This window comes from Condylostylus longicornis, unplaced genomic scaffold (assembly GCF_029603195.1).
Source record: "Condylostylus longicornis isolate FDR11 unplaced genomic scaffold, ASM2960319v2 ptg000064l, whole genome shotgun sequence".
Classification (NCBI taxonomy): domain Eukaryota; kingdom Metazoa; phylum Arthropoda; class Insecta; order Diptera; family Dolichopodidae; genus Condylostylus; species Condylostylus longicornis.
Genome location: NW_026578032.1, coordinates 1684871 through 1711835, shown reverse-complemented (window position 1 = coordinate 1711835; position 26965 = coordinate 1684871). Strand labels below are relative to the sequence as shown.

Below are 26965 nucleotides of genomic sequence, written 5' to 3'. Positions count from 1 at the left end.
GTCAGAATTAAATCTAAAAAGAAAATTATAATCATGCTATATAGCTAAGCAGAACTTTGGTATCGAATTCAATGTTTTTCTGCGTTCAAATATCAAGGCTGTAAATGGTAGAAGACGCAAGTATACTCGTATTATACGACATAACATCGAATATTTTCTTATTACACAATTTTGCATATAAGAAATCATTTATTAAAAGATTTGCATACCATATAAAAATTTTTCCTTTATTTGTCTATACAAAAGATCATTTATAGAGTTAGTGTTAAGCAGTAAAAAGTATTGAAATCATTTTACAAAAGAATCGTTTTATGTTCAGTAAATTCAAGTATTTTAAACCTTTCAGATGTTAAAGATGGTTTCCTTTCTAGTAATATTCTACAATACATATATGAATAAAATGTATACTGTAAAATAAATGTACATGTACATAATAAAGATTAAGATAAGTTGAGCCAATATTGAAGCATCATTCTTCTTCTTTATTTCTAGATGTCAAGTTGTCGTCTATAAAATTAATTATAAAAATAAAAGTGTAGATTTAATTTAATGATTATTATTATTCACGAATATATTTTTCTAGTGATTCTCTACTCAATTTTATAGAGTTACTTTTTTTTTTTTTTTGGATTTTATATAATAAAAATCAATTTTTACTGAGAATAAATAAAAATATGTTCATGTTTTCTCATTTACTTTATAATTTATATTCATACAGACTGAATTTTGGTACAAAAATTTTAAACAAGTCAAATGGAATTATGTGTTTAATCAAAAAGCTTATGTGCAGATTAAAAAATATGTACTTGAAACATTGCATAGTTTTTCTTAAATTTCAGAATAGATTAATTGTTATGCAATTGAATTGCATTCAAGTAATTTAAACGTTGAAATTTTTGGAAAATTTATTTTTCTTTTAGAACATTAAGGTAAAAGAGACAAACAAATTTTTAGCATATTGTTCTCGAGTGTACCTGTATTATTCTTAATGTAATCAATAACATATAGAAAAATTTTTAAGAAAATTTTGAAATTTTATTTATATAAAATAGTTTTTTAAAATTACTAGATTGAGTTATTGAAAAAATGTTGAAATTTTACAACTGCCAATCAACATTATTTTTAACTGAATATAGTGTTAACTATGCAACAAAGTCATACAGTTTTTATTCTACTTAAATGGAAGCAGCCTGGTTTTCAAATATATGTATTGTTACTACTAGTTTACTGAAATTTAAAGACTCACTGATTTGGTACTCCAAAACTAAAATTTTTTACTATTTCAAATACCACTTTATCAATGTTACCATTTGCCTCACACTTTCGTCCTTGCATATTGTCATTTTATATATGTATTTACAATTTATAATTTATTGAAAATAATTAATTAATGATTTGTAAAGAATCTTGATAATATTGCGAATAATTAAAATAAAGATTAAGATTGTAATTTGGAAAAATATTAATTATTTTTTCTAATTATTTAAAATTAAAGCAATAAATTTCATAAATTACTTTGCCCGGAAAAAAATTTATATTGTTGTTAATGAGTTTGTTGATAGTACAATTTTAATGACCAAAGAAACTTTATGTGACCATATATAACTAGTTTATATATAGAAGATTTTTAGCAAAAATTTCCCCTTTGTTTCAATCTTCTTTCTTTTATATACCATCCCATAACATCTAATGTGTATCATTATTTTATGTGACAAATGTGTTGTTATTTTTATTAAGAAGAATTTGAAATTCCAATTTTACGTTTCCAATTTGTTTTTCTACAAAATTTTTTGAGTTTAATTAAAAATTTTTTTCTGCAAATATTTGTTCTTTTCTTTTTATTAGAGTTAGCTCAGTAAAATCATTACATATAAAATATTTATAATATGTGCATAAATTGGCAAATAGAAAAAAAATATAAGAGGGTGCAAGGAATATAATTTTTATTTGACATTCAAACAGGAAATGTCAAAACAATCCGCAACTTAATGTTACTAAAAATCATTAGACCTATACCTCCCCCTTTATTTATTACATAAAAGTACTATCCAAGTTTCATATAAATTATACATGTTCGCAGGGTATTATTATTTGACTTTTAAGTTTATTATATTGAACGATAACTCGGAATTTCTCGAATCTATAATTTTAATAATTTCACAAAACTCCAATATTTGAAATACCATACTGCAAGTAATTGCAAATTTAAAAGTATGAACTCTTTGAGTTAGAGAATTATTATCGCAAACCAAAATCATCCGTGGTAGGGAATAATAGCAAAATAGTACTGCATGACTCTGTCTGCTAGTCATAGTGCAAAAATCAATGCCTCTAAAAAATTAAATTATCCCAAAGAAGTGATGACTAAAATTTGATATCAAACTCGTAATTTTTCTTATATAATAGCAAATATTGCTTTTATATTTTTTAATTTTGATTTGAAAATTTTTGGGTTGGAAGTTTAGGTTTTTTTTTTGCGTTTGTTTTTTATTTATTTTTAAAGAGAAATCAAAGAAAAATCATTCTTTGATAATGTAAATATTTATTTGAAGCACATATGTTTCCTAATTTATTATTTGTTTGGACATCACTTATGGGAATAACATTCGAAGTTATAATTTGAGAAAATTTGATTTGAATAAAATGAACACATACGTATAGTTAAGCACATATTGACATTTGATCTCACCCTTATTTTAACGTTATACAAACGTTAGATTTGAGTTAAAATCTGTTTTAAGAGGGTTGGACAATGATTATTTTTCTTAAATTATAAGAAAAGCTATTTGCAATATTACAATTTCTATAATCTAAGAAAGGTTGTTCCGATAGTACATAAATTAAAATAATATGTTGATGCAAAGAAAATGAAAATAATAAATTAGATACAGATTTAAGGTTCAACCTAAAACTTTATTGCAAATGGGTAAAATATAACTAGTTAGTATTTTTGGGGTTGCATTAAAATTTTTGACCAATGATCACAGGTCGTAAGGTGTTTTTTTGATTTGAAAAATATCTTAGTAAAATTAAAATTTGAATTAAAGGAAAAAATATTTGATATCTTATCGTACATCTATACTTTAATGATATCGGCTATCTAAATCTATGATATTGCTTTGCATAATCTTAAAATTTCCAAGTCAAATATATATTGGGTTTACACAAGCCAGCACATCAGTAGCATCATGTCTTTGGTTTAAGAAAAGTCTACAGGTAATACAAATTAAAATGAATTCGTTAATTAAGTAACAAAGATAATTTCTACTTTATACTCATTTTCATTATGTTCAAAATTGCAAACTACGAATTTTAAAATTTAAAAAAAAAATTTACTCTCCATCCGTGACAATGAATTTAATCATTGCCGTGACCAGGATTCGAACCTGGGTTACTACGGCCACAACGTAGGGTCCTAACCACTAGACGATCACGGCTATATGGAGAACTATACAGTGATATTCAATTCAAGTAATTTTAATTTTTATTCTATTTTATCTTAAGTTTCTTATTTAATACTCTCATTATACATACGTATTTACATTCATTGAACAAAATCATTACATTTACCTTAAAAAATTATACTGTTTGCGTGTATTTCTTTAATAAAATTATTAAGAAGAAATAAAAAGAAAATAAATAAAATTAAAATAAAAGATAAATTTAGCCTAAAGCATTTATTTTTACATTTTATTAACTGTGGTACTTACCATGCATTTGAATATTTACGTTCAATAAGTGGTATAATTGGAGCAAAAAATTTTATGTTACGATTGGTATTGAATTTAATAAAGAAATGTTAAAGAAGTTGAAATCAATTAGCTTTTTTTTTAACTTGCTTTATAACTCACATATAAAATTTGTTATTTTATTACGTTCATGAAAATTTTCAAATTATATTAATTATTTTGTGAATTTTGTATGAGATTTTAATGAAATTTAATGTTTTTATGACTATGGAACAGCAATACTTAATATATATTTTTAATTACACAAACATGCAAACGCTAATTCGAGTATTCTTTTTTTTACATCTTAAGAATCTCTTGAATACAGTTTTGCAGAAAGTATTAAATTTTATACAAAATTGAAAATTTTGAGTTCAGAAGTAAAATGGCACACTATTTGTGCTTTCCTTTACAATATGAATTTTCTCAGATTACATGCAAAACTCAACTTATATTTAAGGCAATTAAAATATAGATAGTGTAGTATTACAAAGTTTATGTAAACGTATGTAAGTAAATAAGTGCAAACATTAATTATAAATTGAAGTGTCTGTCACTCTAAATTTATAAATTTATTTTGTTTCCACAAGTTTCAAGTGGAATTTGAACAGAATAAATGTAACATTATCTATATGTGCTTTTAATATATTTTATTATCTTTGATCAGTTTCCATTTTATGATAACATATTTAGTTTTAACATCACATCATTTATGAAATTCTTTATAAAATAATTAAGTAACTAAAACTAAAATCATTCATAAATTGTCATATTTAAATGATTAATCGTTTAAATTGTCAATATGCATGCGTGCATACATTTTATGTATTTTTAAAAATAAATTAATAGGTTGCCATCCGATTCCTAATCTAAAAATAAATATTTCCGGAAATATAAATTTGAAATTGTTTTTAAATATTTTGTAACAAAATTTGTGTACTGTTTAATAAAAATTTTTTTTTAATAAATTTTTGAAATATTTTTAACTAAATTTTTGAATATATCTTAGATTTCAGAGAAAGGATAACAAACTAAACGGAATGGAAAATAGTAAACAAGAAGAGAAAAGCAAAAATGAAAACAATATTATTAAAAATTTGCAAATGTATGTTCCAAAATGGGTGTAAATGAAATTATGTAGGTATAGTTTTGGTTTAGTTGCACTTAAAATTTATTTTTAGTTATAAATAATATATTATAATAATTAATTTGAGTTTGAATTTTAGGTAAGTACTGCAGATTATTAAAACTGGAACTTTCCTCTATATTGAACACCATTTGGTTAAGTTTTTATATACGAAAACAACTAACTACCTAGCAACTAACGTAAGCTATGAAAAAATTTTTTATTCGAGAATCCACAATAGCTACGTTTTTAGCTAACGGTAAGGAAATATTTTAAAAAAATACATATGTATATAGTAAGTTGCTTCTACAATTAAATAGTACTTCTAAATTTCTACCAATTTTTCGATGAAAGGTAACCTTTATCTTGTTGATGGTATAATGCAATCGTATGTAATTTCTTTTTTGTATTAAATCATATTGCGTTTATTTTGTTACACTGCAATGCACTTGGATCTTTTGATTCTTCTTTTCAATCTAAACAAAATTTTAGAATATAAATTCTATATATAAAATAAAAATCATGATTTAAATTATATACTTTTTCAATCTTTGGAAGATGGAACGATGTTTCATTATTGTTTATTTATTTTTTATTTTTATATTTGTCGTTGTCAGTTTCAGCTTTGATAAAAGCCCGCCTTTCATATAAAAAAGAAAAAAAAAACTACATATTCTACATTTATAAATGAAATTCTGGGTATAGTTTTCAATTGAAATAAAATGAATAGGAAAATAAGAAAAAAGAATATAATAAAAATGTAAATAAATGAATAAAAAGTCCATTAAAAGTGTTGCAATGCAACAACAACAAAAAAAAAAATAATTACAATCATGCATACATATTAAAAATTTTTAATAGTTTGTAAATGCGCGAATCAACCAACATCAAAAAAATCAAACAAAAGAGTATCTTTTTCAATTAAACACAAAAAAAAAAGCAAATCCGACTGATTCGAGTGAATTGTTAAGAACAGAAAACATCAAAAGCATTATTATTTTAAGTACACGCGACATCGCGCTTTTCTTTTTTAACAATTTTATTGAATAATAATTATAATACAGTTTTGTTATAAATTTTTTATTTTATTTAATCTAACAACAATATGTAAAATTCATGTTATATATATAAATAGCATTTAGTCACAGAAGGATAGGAGAATTAAAGTATTTAAAGCGGGAATTAATAGTTTTAACTACTAATTACTGGTTTCAAACTTAATGTGTGACATTTAAGCGAACCTATTTCAACAAAAAGCTCAATTTAAAAATGTTAAATCAAAATATATAGATAAATGAGAAATTGTCTACATAAATAAGGGACCTGGCCGGCTTGCAATTTTCCGTCTTACAACCCGAGTTTGTAAAATAACACTGAATTGCAACACATTTTGTAAAGTATTGTTTAATTGCATGCGATCGTACAGTTGCATGTGTCTGCGGTTGAATATAAACCTATGGAATATAAATAAGCAATCAAACAGAGTTCTAGCGGAAAATAATGGGAATAGTGAACCTGTAAAAAGAGTTCGATTTCATATAGTTCATAGTAAAATTTTATACTATATAGTGTTCCTACTAGCAATATTGTATAATTGTAGTTATTTTTTTGTTTTGAAATAAGTTGAAATTGTTATGGCTTTCAGTATCTTGGTATATTGTTGTTTTATGTCATACTGAATTTAACTTTGTCGACACTAAGCCTATTTAAACATAAAAGATTTAATGAATGCTAATCTATTCTAACCTTATACACAGATAAAGAATTATTAATATAATAATTGTTATAATTATGATAATTGATATCATATACTAATCAAATACACATAAAAGCAATATTTCGATTAAAAAACCTAGCAACCATGCTCTTTGTCTAAAATTTTAAACAGATTCAGATTTAAAGTTGAGTTGGAACTACTTATTAGTTGTGTTCACATATTTCCCTTCTATTTTTATTTTCCCTTGTTGTTCTTTTTTCCACTTTTTACTATCATAATTTTTGCAAAAACTGAAGGTTATATATAGCCTGATATTGTGCCAATAACAGCAGTAACGTAATAATTAAAAAAAACTATAACTATTATAAATAAAAGAGTGCAACAGATAGTGTAAAGTTACATACAGACATACATTGTATTATATCTGTCATGTTATACATGATTTTTTACTTAACTATAAGTAATTTATGTGTATTTGGTAGATTTTTTTATGAAATTTATATAAAAGTAAAATTTAACACACCCGCATAATGTCAAAATTTATTGGCATGTAAAGAAATCATTTTCGAAGGTTGCGCAAAGTTAAGTTATATACAATTTATATATGTCAGAGTATACATTTGCTTGTACAATATTAACCGCCCATTAATAAATAAATTGACAGGACTCATTCTACAAATTATACTTTGTGTGTTTTGTGTACTAATTGAAATTTAAATTAGTGTTCTACAATATTAAATTTGTTTAAGACGATTTCTTTATGGTGGTTCCAAGAAATAACTTGATCATTTGGGAACTTAATAGCAAATTATGTAAAATGTATGAAATATTTTGGTATAAAGTTAGTTCAGTCTGCTAACAATTTGGTGAGATACCACAATTAATATAATGCTTTATGATATCTAATTTTGTTATTTTTGTGGAAAATTGTTGATGCTTCTGCATTTTAACCTTATTTACTCGACTTAGATCATTCAGATTATTCATATATTAGTTTTTAATTTAATTCAGATTTTGAAGCACTTATACTAATAATTTTTCTAATAATCTAATACTGATGATAATAATGTGTTTTGTGAACTTAGGTTGAAAGTCTTAATGAACCCTACTAATTGGCTGTGTTAAGCACTTAAGCAACATCCGAAATTGATTGAAACTAAATTTTAAATCCAAAAAATTTTAAATTTATTTTTTCTTTATATTATATTTCTTTATTTTTAGATTTTAATATAAATTCTAGTATATTTTTAATCCTTTCCAAAAAAAAAGCACAAATTTCTAGTACATAAATTTTATTTGAAATTTTATCTTTTCCCATTAATGTTGTATTCAATGTTAAATGTGAGTTACTGCACTTTTGAAAGAGAGTAAATATCAAAAATTCAAAGATTTATAATGTACACACACACTAAGTAAATGAGCGCTGACATATCGGTATTCATGCAACATTTCAGTTCTAAAATGCACCCCAGTTCTTTTTGTAATAACTCTTCAATAAATTTGATTACATCTGAATTGTAAATCTCACGTACGTTTTGTTTATTATCATTTTATAGTGTTGATTTTAACCCATGGGGGAAATTTAGTAACATGATGAGTGTTAAAAGTCGTAAATGTGTTTTTCTGTTGTTTATTTCAGAAATTTTCTGCAAAATTTTTGTTGTTTTTGATTAGAAAAGCAATAGAAATAAAACATGTACGAGCGGTTTTAGGGAATCAAAAGAACACATACAAAACAGGAAGAGGGTGTGAAATTGCAAATTTCTTTTATATTTTATGTGCGCGACAATATTGTGATAAAGATCTCCTTTGGGAATAAAAATTTTATCATTAATTTTTGGTAAAACATGAAATTTTCTTTTTTAACAGTTCTTTTTTCTTGTTTCTGCACTTTTGTTTTTCCAAACAAAATCTTAGATTTAATGGTGCGTTAAGAATAAAAACTTTAATTTATATGCACATAATATGCAATGTATAGTATACATACTTAGATATTAAATCCTGCAAGTACATCATGTACAAAGTTTTAAAAAAACATAAAAATTTGGTTTTTTTAGGATTATTTATTGATGTTTGAGGCAATTTTATTTGAAAATAAATGAAACTATAATAGAAATTTTTATTTTCGAGGGGGATATAATTAAAAAAATAAGAAAATGTGGAGACTTTCTCATATTTTGTAAAACCAATCATTGCAAAGTTTAATATCCGCAATAAATTAATGTAGTTTCTCAAAAAAATGAAAGTTTGTGGAGATGTATTTAAGGTTTTTGAATGGGAATGCCATTTTTCACAAAAAGTACCCTTAAGCCTTTTATATATGCTTCATAAGTTTCATAAAGTAAGCTACTGGGGTTCCTTATATTATATGCTGTACAAAATTTTGTGAATCAATCCCCTTTAAAAGAGGAAATTGTTAAGAAATTACTTCTTGGACAATTGAAATTAGTTTTTTTCACACTTTGAAAAACTAATCAGAAATGTTCTTTTGTGTATATTTAAGCATATACAGGACTTTTAGACTTTCATATATTTTGTATGTAAAAATTTTCGAATTGATTAAAAAAGTAATTTTGACGGAAAGAAATATTTACAAGAAATTTGCGTTTGCGTTCTTGAATAACATATAAAATAATTTAGAATTTTGAATTGTTTAACTCAACTTACAAAATTAGATTTTTTGATCTATACTCTGAATTGTTTAAAAATAAAATTTTTATCTCCAAACCTGAATTTTGGTCTTTGATTGTTTTACAGACATAAAAGACACGGTATCAAAGCTGTAAATTTATGCGGGAAATATGTGAATGGAAAATCATTTTCGCGAGAGCAATTAGAGCTTTTGACACTTAAAATGAAGAAGTAGATGCATAAAGTGTCGTGAAAGTAGAATTTGTGAATTCGAATCGTTTATAGAAGAAGTGTTCAAAAGGATCACAGAAGTAAACAAAGGAATCACAAAGGAACTCGCGGTTGTTGATTTCTTTGCACTAATAAAAAATTGGAGCTTGCTAATTGCTTTGCAAGGAATAATTGATAGTGGATAATATTAAAAAATATGTAACTAAGGGATATTGACCCGAAATCGGCAGATATACTTTCAGATATATGGAGTTAATAATACAATAAATATACGGTTTTGTGTGTTTTGCAGGGATACTCTAATTTAAGGTAATATTTTATAAAAAGACTTAATTGAGAGTTTAAATTTATAATAACTTCTATGTTAAAATATGTTTTTAATGATTTCTATCTTAAACCAAAAAATATTTGCGAAAATTTTATACATTGTATATTAGTATTTTTATAATAGGTATTAAAATTATTAGAAATAACAAAATTATTTTTTTTGACGATCGATAACTTTACCTATTTCTTATGTTAAGTCGTAATGATTTATCTTAAACTGAAAATATTCGTAAAGTATTTTATTAAAATTTTACTATATTTGAAAATTATGTCCAAAATTTCTGTTTAAACAGTCTATAAATCACTGTATTTAAATATAAAACAAATAAGCAGATGTTTATGAAGTAATTTTGTGTAAATTTGATATTATCAAAATGCCATAATATTTGCAACCATTTTTGGCATCATTTCGAATAGTTTAATTCAAATGGAAATTTTGTTATATTTAAGGTTTTTTTCTTAGAAAAAATATTTTAATAAAATTTTAATTTAACATACTTAAATTCAAAATTTAAAAAAATAATGTCTATTTTACATTTTAATCTCTTTAATAATGAATATGGAATTTTTGGCATTTTCGAGCTTATTTATGGTTAATACCTTTAAAAATTTTTATGATATTTGATGATTACCTCCAACATTGTATTGTAATATTTTTTTTATAATTTGAAATCATAAATATCTGGCAATAAAAATGATTGATTCTTCTCTTTTATAATTTTAAAAAATATTTTTATCATAAATTGTCTTGTATAAGAAATTAACATAATTTTAATATAAAAATTATAGTTAAAAACCTAATATTATACGGAAATTTTACTACTATATTATGAAAATTTTTGTACTTATTTGAAAAAAAATTTATAATCTTTGAAAATGTTATTTTAATGTATAGAAAAGTTCCAGCTCATAAAGTTTACATAAACAAATATGCAATATGATCATCTCTATTCAATTCTTTGCTATACGATCTCTATTGTTTTCATAATTTATTGTAATATTCAATATATTTGTACATACATGTATTTTATCTAATTCAGGTCTAATTTGTTAATTTTTAATTATGATATATTTATATATATATCTATACATATTCGTATGTGTTTAAAGTTATTCTGAATTTAAAAAATAACAATAATAAGTTTTTATTTGGATCAAAATGAATAATATTAGCCCTTGACCCTAAAAGTATTTTCATGTAAAATTAAATTGTTCCCATTATTTTATTATCGTATTGTTGTATATTATGTTTACAAAAATTCCTTTAGAATTGCTATATGTAATATTTACGAAAATGTTGAAAATTTTTTAGAATATTTATTGTTGTTTAAATATAGTTTTAGTTTGATGTAGTTTTAAGTATAATGATGATGCCAATTATATTGTAGATTGCACTGTTGGAGTAGCAGTGAACTGCTACCAGTACATAAGAATCTATTGGGCCCCCACTAGGTGTGGGACACGTTTCACCAATATCTTCTCGATATAATGCCGCCATCTTAACAACAAAATGGTATGGAGTTAGTTTCGAAGTCACCTCCATTGCCGCGGTTTTTCACGTCGTCTTAGTCCCAGCTATACAGATGCGTGCAAATCTTTGCTAACGTTCCAGGTTTCTGTGTGTTTTTTCAAGTATCATCCTTCTCTCCAAACCTTAGTCTCATGATAGACTTCCCGTCTGTCCCCACGTCCTGCCTGAGATGTCTCTAAAGAGGAAATAAAAAATACTTTAATGCCATAATGATGATATTAGCTTTGAGAATTGCATAGAAGTTTTTGACTTGCTCTTTCTCTTTGGCAAAATATTAACTTTAATTTAAAGCTTTTATTTAATTGATACGATTGCAAATTTTAAAAGTCCAGAATTTAATTGACTTTTAAAAGGGTTCTACTTATTTTATTAAAAATTTTTTAAAATCGTGATTAACTATTTTATCATGTAATATCAATTTAATATAAGTTTAATTAATGGGAAATTTTTAATTTTAATAAAAGTTTTAATTTAAAAATTCTATAAAAAAATTTTATATGCTAAGTATGTGCATGTTTTTTTTTCATTTAATTTTACTGAAACCACAATTAAAATATTTTCGGTGTAAAAAAAATAAGAACATGAAAAATTTCAATCAAGTTAAATTAAAATGGTTCATTTAAAATTTAAATATTCTTACCACGAAAACACACAATGTTTTCATAAACAATTATAAAAGCTTTATATATTATTATTCGTTTGGTTATAAATACAGGTGTGATATATAAAGTATTATTAAATAGTAGTTATAATTTACAAGTACCAAACCCATATTATATTATATTTAGTATTTAAAAGCTGGTTAATTTACTGACTTGAATTTTAAATATTTACTATACTTAAATATATAAATATTTTATACAATAAATTTGCTTGAGTATTAAAAATTTGCATAAAAGATATAAACAAGCATGGCAAAATTAAAGTTTCATTTTAAATTATACTTCTCTTTTGAAATTTTGAATACTACACTAATATTTATTTTGCCACTAACTTTGGTCTACTTTGAACATATCAATTCATATTGATTCACTTGTTTAAATTAACTTTTTTTCGTATTGGACATTATACTTTGAACAGTTAAGAGTCTATTCATTCATTCGATTAAGTTGTACCTACAGATACCGGATTTGCCAATAAGCTATCTTAATTTCTCACTATTACAATAGGTGTTTATGTCATATTATATATTTTACCAAAATGTGTTTTAAATATATTGAAGAAAACTAACAGTATATGTTTGTTTTCCGTAACGTTAAAATCTAAATATTTCTAATGAAAAATAATTACTCATTTTCATTTACTGCATAGTATGACTAATTAATTATTATACTGACCGCTATAGGAGAGTTCACCTTTAAATAGAGAAATTAGCAATAAAACATATGTACATATTTTTTTTTATTTTTGTGTTGTATTATTAAAAAATGCTATTAAGTTTGTCTCTTTATGTGCAAAAAAAAAAACAAAGTCTTGGCTCATCGACTTCTGGTTTGTCAATTAAAAAGAAAAAATTAATTAGAATAATTTTTATGGACTGTGTTTGTCAATTTGTGTTATAAAATAACAACTGTTAACTGTTGATTCATGTAGGAAATTCAGCAATATGTGCTAATTATTAGAAGAATAAGTATTAATTGGAGAAAATTTCAATAACAGTGCTTTGGGATTACAATTATAATAACAGTTAGTTATGTTTCTTCTTCTTCACAATAATGTTGTCATTGTCACAATTGTCATTCTATTCATTTTTGCATTTCTATATATCAGTTTTGTGAATAAGTCAGAAAAGTCTAAAGAGTATTTTAAATAAAAGCTTGCTACAAGTAAACAGGAACTCAATTGGCTCACCAATTTATAATTATGTGGTCATTAATTTTCAAGTTTACTAATTAAAAGTTTGTAATTTTATTATAAATTTAATTTCCTATGGATCTTAATTTCTTATATGGATGTTTAATAAATTTATTAAATAATAAACGAAAATAAATTAGAATTGAAAATATTTGGGCGAGGTGATCTATTGAAAAATATAAAAACTATTGATTAATTGACCGACTAGGAGCAAGTTTTCGTGAAATAAATTAATCTTTAATTACATCTTCTCTGAATATTTTTTGAATATTGTAGAAATTTTCGGTTTCCATTGAAATGATATTCAAAATTGTAAAATAATGTGTCATATTTGAGTAAACTGTAGGTATATACGTTAGTTAAAACTTCTAATTTAATTCTTATGAAAAATACATACGGTAACATGTTCAAATCCTTGAACTCTGCTAAATAAGGAAAATCAATATTTGCGTGCAACTCGTTTTTCACAATTTTCACATACTGAATTTAATTACATATGTATTTGATTTATGCTAATAAAAACACATGAAAATTATAAATATAAATTACAATATATAAAGTTACTACACATGTCTTTAAAATGTTTTATAATTGATAAGAAAGTTGTATAATAGCATACAGGGTTTTAACATTTGTCTATAATGGAACTCATTAGAAATCAACAAAAACCGGAGGAAACTGTAAAGATTTAATGGAAAATAGAACTCTATTCTTGAACATATTTTAATTTTATCAAATCAAACTATATAGTTATGGGAAATTTTGTTAATTAAACCAGACTCGTTTATACAACCGATTTATACTATTTAACGATGTAAACAATTTTGCACCTAATGTTGACATTCACACTTTTTATCCCTAATACTCTTTTACACTTTATTTAACACACTTGTCTCTCTTCATTATTTTTAGGCCGCCAAGCTGTTCAGTTCATATGCTTAAATCAGCAGGAGAAAAAAAAAGAAGTAATTCTTTTTGAATATTTTTACTCATTGCTGGTCGTCTAAGCTGTAACTACAAGAACACATGTACAGCGAGACAAACGCTGATGTAAAAATGAAACTGCTTGCGTGTATGAATGTGCTGTAACCAATATACTTTAGCCAAATATTCGAACTTCTTATAAATTCAAGAATAACATATAAGAGGAAAATACATATGAAAGGAAGAAAAATCATATCAGGAAGAGTTTGCGAATTCAAGTATTTTCAACATGTTGAACAGTGTGAATTGGTAATTTAGTACTTTTACTTATTGTCACTTTGCTACTAGATTTTTTTGAACAAACACTGCATGCATTGTGTGTAATCTTTGGTTTTGAAATTAACTCTTATATTTTGCTACCAATGTATCATTTAAATACTATAGGTCTATGTATATTTAAAAATTTTTGTAATATTATTAACATAACAACATTTCGGTTTTCTTTGTCTTAAGTTAAAATTACTTAAAATCGTTTATAAGCTACCTATTTAATATTTTACCAAATTTATATATACGTACCTATGTGTATATTATGTATATCAGCGGCACGTAAAATAATATTAAATGTGTAATAATGTAAAAACGTGATTCCTTTTACGAAATTAATTTCAAATGAAAAATCTATAAGGAACATAAAATTTCGAAAAAAAAAAGCACAATTTAATTTTGCTCTGGTTTTTTTTTGTGAAAAATGATCTTAATTGTGGTTCAAAGTTTTCCCGGTCATTTACTTTGTAACTATATACATATACGTCTATATAGATATATACATATATGTATGTATGGCTCTACCGTGCCAATTATATTATTACTAAATATAGAAAATTGGTGCATACACAGATAGGTGGTTTTGTTATTTATTTTTTAAGTAACCAGCAATATTTTAATCGTACAATTTCAAACAAAAAACTTGAAAAACAAAAAATGAAATGAAATTTGAGTTTTCCAATGGTGTAGGTATAAAACATACACAGTGTTATTTGAATTAAATGCACGTATGTATTAAGTTTTACGGTATTAAACTTTATACTTGAAATATTTTTAGTAAATTTCAGTAAACAATAATATATGGTTTTCTTTTTAACTTTTTATTTACCTTTTTACTTTAATTATGCCAATTGAACCCCGTAATCTTATCCGTATTTTCATTGTTGAATTTCTGTACAAAATTTGTTCAGTAAATCAATAGATTTTTTGGAAATTTTTGTTTTGAATATAAATGACATGAAAGTACATAGATACGTGCATATTGGCGAATATGTTTGTAAAATTTTGTACAATTTTCTGTAAACTATTGCTTATATTTCAATATTCTTTAAGGTTTATTCGAAAACGAAACTTAAACTAAAATATAAAACGAAAAAAATGCATGAAACAATAAAACTGACCGCTTAAATCGATTGACAGAGTTAAGAGGTCAGTCAGCCTTAAAGATTTTACAAACTACTTCAACATTTACATAGTTATAAAGTAGCACATTTTCTTTTAACAATTAAAACAAATGATCGGTTAACATTACCCGTTTAATATCGTGAAATGTTTTCTGTTGCATACTTTTGGGGTAATATTTTCATATCCTTTTTTTAATGGTAAGGCGGGAGAAGAAGCAAAAAAAAATAGTTCCGATTAATTTGAACGGCTATAAATATTAATATAAATATTAAATATTTATATTAAATATTTAATATAAATATTAAACTACGACAGACTAGTAACCTACCTAACTCTATGATGCAATGAAACTGAGGCATGACTATCTATGATCATGCACTAGTTCTATGCTCCTCCTAGGAATAAAGAAGAAAAAAAAAAAAACTTGATCGGCCACTTTGTCTTTGTGACCCTTTGTCTATCCAAGATAAATCAAAAAATATCTTTTAAAAATATTGTAGTTTCGATCATTAGGAAAAACTTGGTACTTTTACGGCTTTAGGGGATCTTAAATTTAAAGAGGGAGAGATTGCATAGTTTTAAGCTTTAAAATTCCTGAAGATTTCCTTATACAGATGGACGGTCACATATGTTGAAACTAATTATAATTTTTTTCAAATTTTTCTAGAAATATGCTGACAAAAAGTAAAAAGAAGAATCAATTTTTTCCTTTCTATTTCACTCTTTTTTTTAGTATATTATTTTTTAAATCATAGCTTTAGCATGAATTCCCAATATTTTCCTTGCAATTGAAATGTTATGTATATATGGTCAATGGCCAGATGAACTTTCCTTAATCCGATTTAGTTAAAATAAAATTTGTATATGTGGGTATCTACACAAATATGAAGTAGAATTTTCAAAAATACATAAGAGAAATAAAAATAGAAGAAAAAAACTTGCTAAGTTTGCTTTTGAAGAAAGTTGTAATGACGACATAAGCAAAAGAATTAATTCAGATTTAAATGTAGGCCTTATAACTGTTGCTATTAAAATTAAGTATAAATTTTAGGACAGCTTTCTTCTATACTAGTTATATGTATGATTTAAGCGGTACAAGGCGTGAACACCACTCTTAATTTATTGTAATTTCTTTTTAATTTTTTATATTTTGAAATTTATTACTATACCTATATCTATTATTGATTATGAATTTTATCATAATTTAAAGATTTTTATTTATAACCTTTATGATTTAGTGCTTATATCCAATAGGGGGTTTGAAAATAAGTAATTAAAACAGTTTCTCAAAATAAAATTTACATTTTGAAAAATTTTATATTTTATGAATTAATTTAAATTTTCCTTAAATTAGTTTGTTGCTTAAGAAGACAAGGCTTGTTTTCTTCCCTTCAATTCGTATAGTTAGAAGAATTGTGAAGTATTAAGGTGGCAGGCTAATTTTTTTGTCTTAGAGCGTAACAGATTTCCTAGTTGATAAATTTTCTTAATACGTAAATAATACTTGATTCGATCCACTTATCTTAGTCTATTTTTAAGTGAAATTCACTACTAATTTTACTTAAAGTTCTTCTTTGCATTAAAAAAAATGTATTTTGTAATTTCGGTAGCAACTGCGATTTTATCGGTTTGTTCAAAAAAATTAAATTTTTAACTCAGATTAAGTTTTAAATAGCTGAATATTAAAATTGTACATAATATTCTAGTTGAAATTTTAATAATAATAACTTAGAATTCATTCTTGAATTCTAATAGCTTTGTGCATAATGTTAATAAATTATAATTTAAAAATAGAAATTACTAATAAATTAAAAATTTATAATCGGAAACAAATATCATCATATGAATCAGAAACTTTTATATTGAATATTAATTTTTATAATAATTAGAATTACTAATTGAATTTACAATTCACATGTTTTGTGTATTTGAATACGTTAATTAATTTCAAAAATTAAAAAATACAGTATAGATTAAGCGAAAAGCTTCTATAAGTTTAAGTCAAGTGGAAAATTTTCAATATAATTGAATCAAATATTTTTCTAAGTAAATAACACTATAGACTTATTTAAACAAATGAGATTTTTTCTCTACTTGATTTATTTGAACAGAAAGTTATATAATATATAAGTGTTTTGAAATGCATATAAGTAATTCTTATCTTTTGAATATGCATACATGCATATATTGAGAAAAATGTTGATAATTTTAAATGCAAAAAAATTATGAAAAAAGAAAATTCCCATGTGAAAAATTGATTAAATTGTGTTTTTAATTAATTTTTTTCTTATAGTTACTTGATAGCTGCAAGTCTCGATAATAATCTAAATTTCTTTTAATTAACTTATTATATTTATTATAATTTATGTGCAATTATTATAAATTATGTACAGTAAATTTCGTTTACAAGTTGAATTGTGTTGCAATATTATATTAGTACTTCAATTCCAAAGCATTACTTCGTTTCTTGGTCATAAATTTCTCGTACGTTATATATATTTATATAAATTTTTGATTTCGAAACTAAAGCAAAATTTTCTTTTAGGTGTATGATTCAGAAGCAGACTGAATTTTGTATGGTTCAGTAGCAATTCAGTTTGGACATAAATTAGGTAAAAAATTCGGCTGAAACAAAAAGTTTTGAATTTCAACTTTAAAAATTTCTTTTGTGCAAAAATTGAACAATTTACAGAAGCTTTTAATAATGTTTTCAGAATTCCCTTTGTATTTTCTCTCTCTCATTGCGTCATGTGAGTTTCACATAAATTTTCAATACCTTTAAGTCAAATTGAAAAACATTTAAGTGACTGTAGAATTCTTATAGTTCTTATATTTTTCCTTTTCGCATAAAAGAAGCATGGAACTTTATTTTTTCTTCAGTTCAGATTGAAGACTGATTAAAGATTTCAGTTTAGTTTGAAGATAACTTGAAGTGCTGATAGTACTAGTTTCATATTTTCTGAAGAACTCTTATAAATTTGTTGTGACCGTCTAAAAAAGGATCAAATTACCTATTTTATGGAAAAACCATCAGTTTTCGCCACAATTTTTTTTCATAAATTGTAAAACTATTATATAAAAATCAAAGTTTTATTTTGAAGAAAAAACTAAAGTACAATACTTTTCAATAACATTTGAAAATTTTCTCAAGAAAATAAATGCGCTTCTTATTTTAAATTTAGACATTTTGCACTTTTCTAATTTTTTTTTCTCACCTGTATTGTTCTAAATTCTCTTCACCTTTAATTCCATTTTTATTTTTATTTGTTTTTCGTGTTTTTGTTTTTCTTTCTTCTACGAGTACTCTTCATTATAATGTACAGAGTTTGAAAGAGTTGGAAAAAAATTCACTTATTTAAATGAAATATGAGGTCTTTACAAAAAACGGTATTGTGTAAAAAGTATAAATTTACTTTCAAATAAAAAAAAGAAGAAAACAAAAAAGAAAGAAAAATATAAACAGTTAATTACACCTGACGAATATTGTTCCTATGGAATAATAAAGAAAGCAAAAAAAAATTATTTACTTACCTGGTAAAATATTACCTTTCCAATACGATATGCTTATATTTTGTATATTATGTATGAACGTAGGTTTGTGTATTTATTCGATTTTCTAAGTTCTCTTCATTTGAAAAATAATTTAACTTTAAAAGTAGGTTAGTTTAGCAATTTAGTTAAATTTTTTTCATGCTTATATTTTTTGTCTGTTATAACATTTTTTTTTGTAATTTTCCCCATTTTTTGTTTTTATTTTTTAATTTTTATTTTTTTGGAAAGTACTATATACTTATTAAATTGAAATTAATGAGAAAACCTTTCGAAAAATTAAAATTTTGTTATTGTTTTTAAATTTGTACATTTTAACAATTGTGGTCAACAAAAATTTGTGTTTGAAATTCATAAATAATTGGAAGATTGTACATTATTGTGAAAGTAACAATAGAATTGTTAAAATTACATAATTTTAAAAGTTTCTTACTTTACTACTGTTTTGTTTGATTATTAGGGAAAAATGAAAATTAAATGAAATGCAATAAATACAATATGTAAATGTTTTCACATAATGCATTGCAAAAATATTTCGGCAAATTTTTTCATGGAGTGAGTTTTATAAAATGTTTTTGGAATTTGTATAGATTGTGTTTTACTCCCTCTAATTAATTAGTTGTCGTAAACCACTATTAGACAAGGTTAATTACTTTGATTAAACTGTAACCGTACGAAATCTCTCTGTTCAAGTTCTTGTAATTAAGCAACAAATCTGTTAAGAACTACTATTAGACAAGGTTAATTATTTTGATTAAATTGTAACCGTACGAAATCTCTCTGTTCAAGTTCTTGTAATTAAGCAACAAATCTGTTAAGAAATACTTAAAAAATTAATTGAAGATAGTTATCTATGTTAGGAGTTCGAATTGAATACGATTTGACAATCATAAGATGAAAAAATTATACCTTAAGTTCGGAAGTTCTAGGTTTCGAAATACTAAATTAATTTCGAATTTGAAGTTTTAAAAAATATGTACGCTCATAAGATTAATAAATCTAAACTTAAAAACTAAAAAATGATTTCATTGCATCTCAAGTCTTCTCTTATACTACAGAGAACACAAACAAATAAATTCAACAGAATATAAGAAAAAATGTGCTATATTTGGACAATAGTTGAGGATTTATATTTCATGTTAAACGTATTTTGATTCTGATAAAAGTCCTAATGTAATTTTCAAGGTATTCAATAATTTGAACCAAAAAAATATAATAATATTTTTTTTTGTGTTAGATGTAGTCATATACATATGTATATACATACATAATGAATAAATAAATATGTAACGATAATAATTTAGAATATTTTATTAAGTGTTCTAATGTAAAAAGTAGGGCGTGTGGGAATTTTAATAAATTAACCTCTAATAACATTTTTACTTCTTACTATTGTAAAAATCGTAAAATATGCTAGACTTTATTATGCATCCAAGATTATTGCTATAAAATATACTCATATATTTTATAAAATTGATGACTAACAAGTGTATTTGGTTTAAAAATGGGCGAGCTCCGCTAATAATACGTGGGATGCCAGTAAATATGCGAGAGCGTAATATAATAGTATAAATTTAATAAAATTTTATTATTTTTTGTTAGTTGACATAATGATGAATTTTATATTAAAAATAAAATATAAAATACATATGTTTTTTTATCAAATTTTAAATCAAAAATTTTTATTTTTATTAAAAATCAAAGGAAAATGATTTATAGTCGGTATTAAAAAGTTTTAAATGTGGTTCTACCAATTTTTTTTTGTTTTAGTTTTAAGTCGTGATTTTACAATTTATTTAAAGTTTTTATTGTAGGTTTCAAAAGGAAATATTAATTTTTTAATCGTTTATTTAAATATTTTATATTTTCTTATTGTAATAAATTCACTTTAATGCGGATGCAATAATATTATATGGTTTTGTAAAGTGATTTCAACAAATTTTATTTTGATTCTACAGAGCTGTTTTAAAAATTAATACATTTTATAGCTTAGTTGTCTAGAAAATTGCCAAAGAAAATCAGCTTGACCGAAGTAGGTCGACAGTACATTAAGCAATTGGTAGTATTTCTGACAGTAAATTTGGTAATACGTCCATATTTATTATCGAAGGGCTGATAATGATAGGATGAATAAGTAACCATTGGAAAGGTAGAGCAGCTTTTAAATTTCCATTAAGGAACATTTAAGAATACTGGAAAATAAGAAGTCAGATCCGAAAAGAAACTTGAAATTAGTTCGAAGAATCTATTAGACAAACCAAAATAAATTTGGGAAGTTATGTATGGATGCCTTAAATTTATTATGACTTAACGAAATGGTGTGTTTTCCGTAAAATATTTTAATTCCAACGCGTTTATTCATATATAATTATGTTAGTAGATTGAGTATAGAACACCAAAATTAAGTAAATTTTTTGATATCCTGAGCCCTGAAAAGATATTACTCGAAAGAGAATTTTGTATAATGGAAACTTTTGGAACTTAGATTGTATACCTAATGTTTATAGATTTGGATATTACACTTGAATGTTTGGGTTTTAATTGTGAAAGTAAAGTGAAATTTAAGCATTTAAAATTTTATAATAAGGCGAAATTATTTTATTACACTTTTATTATTATTTTGCTATCAAGAACAAAACTGCTCAAAATTTCGTTAAAAAATTAAAAAAATTTTTCATGTATTTTTCAAAAATAATTAAATATTTTCATTTTAATTTATTTTAGGTCTTGATAAATGATAAAATTATTTACATAAGCACTATGTTTAACTAACCCATGAAAAAACGAAATTATCTTATAAAACATAATTTTTTTCTCACTTACGTTGGGAAATCTAAATAAAAACATAACGATCAAGATAATATGAATGATAAGAAAGTTCAATGATATTTTAAGGTAACTCTCATAGAGTCTTAATTTTTATCAAAAAGCTTTAAATAAATATTTAAAAGAAAATAAAGTTTATTATAAAATTAAATTAAAGCACTTGTGTATCAAAAAGTCTGAATAAAATATTTTGTTTGTTTTTAAAAGGAAAAAAAAGTAGAGAAAGATAGAGAAGCTTCAAAGCATGTGTGTTTGAAGGTGTTAATCCGTTGAAATTCAATACTTTTATAAATTAAAATTAAGTAACAATGATTAAAAAAATCTGAAAAATTTCAAAACATTTTAACAAAATTTTATTCCTCTAGAATTCAAAACTTTTGAAGCACTTTATTCAGAGGTACGCGTACCAACACTATTATAAATTAGTTAGTTCAGACAGAACCAACTAATTTGTCATGTTATAGAAAAATACACTTTTAAAAATATTGTAATTTATAAAAAAAATATAATTCTTTTTTTAAATATAAAATAGACAATAAAATATTTTATCATACTTAGAATACTCAAATAGCATATTTGAATTTTTTTCTCTTAGTTTCTCTCATAAAGTTTAAAAAAGTAATAAATAAAAATTCATCATAAACCCAATATACGTATAAATGTCATAGTAAAGAAGTAACAAGTTTATATAGGTTTACTATACTATAACTAGTCCGAAATACAAAATACACAAAAAAGTAAAGATTGTTTACCTATTATAACTATTTTTGTAAAAAATTTTACTATAATAAAACTTGTATAATAAATTCGTATTATAACCTTTATAGTGAATTTATAATTGTATAAAAATATAAGTAAATAATATTTATATACAGATAGAAACTTATATAATATATGTATATAAGAAAGTTAACTCACTTACGTTATGTTTTTCTAGAATACAAAAAACTTGTAATCAAAATTTCCTAATTTTTAAAATTTCGTTGTGTCACTCTTTAAAATGGAAATCTTGTGTTCTTCGCATTGTTTGTTGTGTAATTACAAATTAGATATATGTATGTATATAAATAATTTGTAGAAAATTATTTTTATATATCTATTAGTTTTATAATTTATTATTACTTTAAAGTTACAATTATTGTAAAATATAATTAGGATATTGCCGAAATTATTTTATTACGTTTTTATTATTATTTTGTTATTAAGAAGAAAACTGTTCAGAATTAAAGAAGAAAATTGTTCGATATATGTAGTAAATATAAAATGCTTGCGAGAAGATGTTCATAAACAATAAAACATTGTACCTTAGTGTATGTGATATACAGCAAGTGGTTATCAAGGAATTCGCATTATCGTCGCGGCATTTATTTGTCCTCTACAAATAAATTTTATTTTTGTAGAACATACTTCCGTAAACAGGCCCAATTCACCGTAATGTAGTTTTATTGACGTTCTTATGAAACGTGAAAAAAAAATTTAAATTGTTTTTTTAAATTCCAGATGTTTCGAATTAGAAATTTGAATTCGATTCGAATGTCATGCGACGTTTTCTATATTGTACATTTTAATTCAGTTTAGCTGCTATGAAATTTATTTTTAAACTTCGTAGTTTAAAATATAGTAGGTGAGAGTCCAGTTTAACATTTGATATCGCATCGTATAAACTTAATTTGCTCAGAATTAACTACTTGTAATAAAAATATGAATGTTTTAATTTGCCTCCTATTAGAAGTGTGAAATTACAAATTTTTTGAATAATTGTTTTTTATATCTTACCGAAAAATTTAAATATTTTGAATTAGAACGTTTTGTAGTAACCACTAACACTGTAACTATGTATGTACTTAGATGCGTACAGCCAAATACAATAAAATATGTAGATAACAAAAATTTTATTTTTGGAAATTTCTTCGGACTTTATTAGTTAGCGACACGCAAACTAAAGTAACAAAAATATTTTATTTGTGTTTAATATTAGAAACTCACTACCACCTATGTGTGTAGATATGGAATACGTACAGGTACATATGTAATTATTATGGATTTAAAAAAAGAACAAATAGAAATATTCGTTATTTTTTTTTGTCTTTTCTTCGACTAAGAACTTTCTAAAAATTTTAACATTGTAGAAAAGAAAAGTAAAAATATTATATACCGTTATAATAATATGTATGTATGCATATGTTTGGCAACCGAAAATTAGTTATATCGATATTATCGAGAATTATATGGTTTACATTACTATTCAATATTTAATAAATGGTATTTAATAAAGTCTGCCTATTTATTCAAAGAAAGAATATAAATAATTTTAAAGATTCGTTTAAATAAGGGTAACCCGATTATAAATTGTATAAAAGATAGGGCTTTTAATTAATATTCAGCATAATAGACTTGCTTCAATGTGCTAAATTTAATTTAAAAATTAGTTTTTCAAGTTGAACATGTCAAACTAAATATGAGGTTAAGCTATAATTTTTCGAAAAAAAAAAAAATTATTATGTAAAATATCGCACAGAGATACATACTTTTTAAGCAGTGGGGATAATACTTCCACAAAACTAAAAAAACAAGATAATTGCTACATCGGGAAGCGAGTATCGTGTGGATATGTACGACTACTTTTTAGTATAGAGTTAATCAAATTTACTCATTTTGTACGGTGATATTTTACGAAATTCTTTAATGGACAATGATCGTTGTTCGTGGTAACACAAACCTGATTCTCATTAGTCCTCTCCAATGATTCTGAAAGAAATATGCTTGACCATAATGGAAGGAATTACATAACCTTTTTTTTCATATTATTAAAGTAATTTATTCAGACTCAGATTTAATAATAATCATTCGGGTGCACAAATCATTAAACAACAGCGCCAACTCAGATTTAGTTAATTAATATAAAGTACAATATAGTTCTTTATTTAAGCATTTTTAATTAATTAAATGGATTGTCCTTTGCATTTTCCGAATACCGATAAAATGTGAACTTATAATTAATAAAATAATAAATAAATATAATAAAATTAATAAATAATTAATTTTATATTTGAATTATTTGAATATCAAATATTTTTATTCTATAGATCTCACACTTAATTATTGTGCAATATTATCAGTAAGTGTAAATTAGAATAAATAATATTTGTTAGTTAAAGTAAGAGAATCGGTTCATTGATTGCTTAATTAATAGTGTAAGTTGCGGTAGTGTGCAATGACATATAGTATATATTTATGTAGAGGTGGTTATTACAATGTTCTTATTTCGGTTTAAAACTGAAAAGTTCACATATTAAAATTCCTGTAGATTAACATTCGGAAGAAATTATTTTAGCGTCATTAATTTTTTATGCTAAAAATAAAAAAATTCTCACGACTTTGTTTTTTATGACATTTATGAACTCTACTTTATTTTTTATTCAATTTTATAGATGAATAATTACTTATGTTATAGGTCTATCCTACACTCTATCCTACCTATTTTTGGGTTTTGAGTTTTCATAATGTGCGTATGTTTTTTTTTATTTTTGATCAACAACATATAAGGATAATGAATGTTTGTTTAAAAATAGTTACATAAAATAATAACGATATGTGAATACCACGCATATGATTCACGTTATCGGTTTCTCACAAAAATTCATTGAATTGGAAAAGTTTAATTTTTATTTTTTACCCTTACGGGAAATTGTCCTTATTGAACTTCCAAAAAAAATTTTATTGCTTGTAATAAACACATTTGATAAAACCAAAAAAGAAATACGTTTACGGATCAATTTAAATATAAAATTAATAATTTGTTTTGAAGTTATGAATTTAAAATTTCGTTTATCAGAGTAATTGATTAGTTATACAATATGAAATTTTTATCAATTTATAAAATTTCGAGGCGATCAGTATTTATAGGCAGTTTAAAATCTAGTAATTTCGAGTAGTGTTAATAGTTTAAGAGACGTGATGATCCAAAAATTCTAAAATTTAATTTGTATACATTGCGAAACCATACAATCTGAGGATGCAAAACTTTTATATATGCAACAAGTATATGAATTAAATACTTCAACCTTGAATTAAATACTTTAACTTGTTCCTTTTTAGGTTAGTTTATGTTAGATTGACGATGTTAATGGATACACCTAGGCCAGATAGACCCGTTGTGATATCGCCGTTTTTCCATATCTCCCGTGAACCAGTTCAATCTCATTTTTAAGTACAATTTTGGAAGTCGTTATCGATTCTTATAATCTTAGTGTGCTTATGTTCTATAGCACATGTGAATATTTTGTTCCCTATTAAATTTACGATTGAGTGAGCAGCCCAAGACCATTTTTTATGTTTTATGTTTTTTTCTTATTGTGATCGTAATAATTATTTCGCAGGTTATTAAATTCTTCTTTTTTTAATTTGGTTTATTTTTAAAATAATTATAGGTCCCAAATAATTTTATTTACAGTTCAATACAATAATTTCCTAAATGTCAATTTTGGGGTGAAATATTTTGTTTACAAATAAAATTACTTTAATAGAATAATTTACATTAATAATTTAAAAAATTTTATATTTGTTGTTATACATATATTTAAGGTTTAACAATTGAAATTCAATAAGATTAAGACTGACCATGTTCCTGCATTCATGGATGCACTTGAAGCAGTTTATATTTTTCACTACTTGCAAGCAAAAATTAAATATTAAATGGAATGCAATTGAATATTAAGAGAAATGTAATGGAATGTTAAGAGAAATGAAAGTTTATGATTACAAAATATCATTTGACAATGGAGAATGAAGTAATAATTATAATTAACTATACAATACTGAAGTATATATGTGTGTATATAATCAAATGGTTCAGACGTGTGAAGATTGGTAGTAATATCTTTCGGAAAGGGAGTTCTGATTTGAGTTCTTCTGTATTTGATGATTAAAGCAAAAACATATAATTAGATTAAGTATAGGATTACGGCAACCTAGCTATAACTGTTATGATTATTCAAGTTAAAGTGAAATCATATACGTTCGGAAAAACTCTGGTGGTTCAGAATGCAATCAGGTCAAACAAGGCTATT

At 24.1% G+C, this 26965-nt stretch overlaps 1 non-coding gene across 1 annotated transcript; it reads right to left on the bottom strand.

The window, feature by feature from the left end:
• Window positions 1-3365: 3365 nt before the first annotated feature.
• Trnah-gug (transfer RNA histidin (anticodon GUG)) lies at window positions 3366-3437 on the bottom strand. The gene has a single exon. It is a non-coding gene; the product is annotated as a tRNA-His (tRNA).
• Window positions 3438-26965: the final 23528 nt, after the last annotated feature.